Source organism: Arachis duranensis, chromosome 1 (assembly GCF_000817695.3).
Source record: "Arachis duranensis cultivar V14167 chromosome 1, aradu.V14167.gnm2.J7QH, whole genome shotgun sequence".
Lineage (NCBI taxonomy): Eukaryota > Viridiplantae > Streptophyta > Magnoliopsida > Fabales > Fabaceae > Arachis > Arachis duranensis.
This window is the reverse complement of record NC_029772.3, coordinates 87,781,713-87,784,438: the sequence shown is the minus strand read 5'-3', so window position 1 is coordinate 87,784,438 and position 2,726 is coordinate 87,781,713.

Here is a 2,726-nt window from a genome sequence, read left to right as displayed (position 1 = left end):
TAATGCGTTGTAGATGAACTCCATTCTCTTGTTAATGTATCTGCAATAACATTTTTGTCACCTTTAATATATTCAATTTTTATTGGATATTGTAACAAAAATAATTGCCATCTTACCAATTGTCCATGATTATAATCAACTTTTAAATTATATCGTACGAAACCTGTTAGATAACTTGAATCTGTCCTTAATGTAAATTCTCTGGGTAGTAAATCAATTTTCCATTTCTTAAGAGATTTAATTGCTACTAGAGTTTCCTTTTCATGAGTGGTATATCTCCGTTCTGTTGGAGTAAAAGTCCCTGAAATATACCTGCAAAGTAATTCCTTTGGGGAATATTTAGAATCTAGTGATTCTTTTTCTTGTTCCAAACTTTTTATAGCTTTCTTAGCCTTTAGACATCCTGACCAGGTTATGTCTGAAGCATCTGTTTCTACTATTAAGTAGTCATTTTCTTCTGGAATATAAAGTTCTGGAAGTTTTTCACATAATTCTTTAATCCTTTGAATTTTCATACTGTCTTTTTCATCCCATTTCATTCTTTTTTAGTACTTATTTTTGGAAATAAGCTTTTAGTGTATTCTATTATATTCTTTAAAAATCCTTGATCAGAAATATAATTTATACATCCTAAAAATCTTTGTAATTGTTTTCTATCTTCTATTTTATTAGGAAATAAATTTACCTTCTCTAGGACATTTGGCTGAAGTTTTAGTTTTCCTTGAGTGGATAGAATTAATCCAAGAAATTCTATTTCTTGTTTTTCTATTCTTGCTTTCTTTTTGCTAAGAACTAGTCCTTTTTCTTTACATCTTTCTAAAACTATTAATAATTTTTGAAGATAATCTTTTTTATCCTGTTTTGTAAAAATTAGTATATCTTCAATGTATACTAAAACAAATTCATTTAACTCTTTTATATTTTCTTCCATAAATATTTGATAAATACCTAGAGCTTGTTTTAATCCGAATGGTAATACATTCCATTCATAGAGTAACACACTTGTTGATTCTTTTGTTGGGCAAGTAAAAGCAGTTAATCTCTTTGTTTCTTCATCTAAACGAAGTTGCCAATATCCTGATTTTGCATCAAGAGATGAAAACCAAGTTGCTCCTTTTATTTTTTCTAAAATTGAATCTTTTCTTGGAAGTTTATGAGCATCACCAATAGTCGCTTCATTCATCTTCTTATAGTTAATAACCATTCTTCGTTTTCCCCTTTTAATTTCATTATTGTTTTCGACATAAAAGGCTGGAGCCGCATGAGGACTTTTACTTAATCTTATAATTCCTTTTTCCAAAAGATCTCTACATTCTAAAGAGAACTTTTTTCTATCTCTTGCGGAATAAGGAATTTTATTTGGAACATTTATCTCTTTTGTAGGATCTTTTAATTTAATGCTTACTAATTCGTTATTTGTATTTTTAATATCTAAAGGATTTTCAGCACAAATTTCATCCAAAAGTTCCTCTATCTTTATTTCAAGATTATTTTTTGGAATGTTTATCTGAAAGTATAAATTTAAATAACAGGTTTCTAATATAGAAAATATTTTAAATTTTAAGATCTTATCTATAGTAGTAGTTGGTATTTTTATACGTTTTGATTTTTGATTTATTGAAGAATCATATGGAGCTTTTAAAACTATGTATGTTAATTCTTTAATGAATGGATGATATAGTTTTAAAAAGTTATTTCCTATGATAAAATCCATTCCAGAATCTAACATATATATAGATGGAACAATGAACCTATAATTTTGAATAAAAATTTCAGTCATCTCTGTTTTTTGGTCAATTTTATGTATTGGTGAACTCTTAATGGTTTCTTTAATTTTTTCCAATCAAGTTTTATATTTGAACTAGCAAAGCATTGTGTTGCTCCAGAATCTATAAAAGCATTTATAAATTTTTCTGTTATTTTTATAGTAATAAATGTGGCATTATTACTCAGTCTCTGAGTCTGTTTCTGAGACATATTCAAAAATATAGTCTAGGTTATCATTAGATTCCTCTAAAGGTTCCATAAAACAAGACTTAGCAATTTCTATTTGTTTAGTAAGATCTTTTTTATCCTTCTTTTTCGGACATTCATTTGCATAATGTCCTTCTTCTTGGCAATACCAACACTTACAGTTTTCTTTTTTATTTGGGCAATAGTCACTATTTTGCCTTTTGTTTTTATTGTTATTTCTTGTTCTAAAATACCTCTTTTTTCTCCAGTTTGGATAGTATTTTCTTTTTCTAAATTGATATTTTCTCTTTCTCTGAAAATTTTTATTAAGCCCATATTTTTGGGGTATCTCTTCATTATCCTGACAGCAGATTATATTTGCAAATCTTTTTTGAGTTGCTTCTTGCATACAACGTTCTTTTATTTCCTCTCTTATTGCAGCGGTTGCTCCACCAAAATTACTTTCAATTGTCCCTCTATTTATTTCTCTTATAAATCTTCCCATTATAAATTCATTAGCAGGATATGGAAGTTTTGTTATATACATACTAAGATAATGATTTTTATCTTCTTCTTTTAATTTGTAATAATGTATTCTATATTCACATATATAAGATTCCACATTACATAGATCATATATCTAGATATTAGCTAAATGGTTTTTTGCTTCTTGATATTCTTTATTATAGACTTCTTGTTTATGATCTATAATATTTTTTCCAAAAAATTCTTTATATAGAATCATCATTATATATAATATCTTATCATAAGCT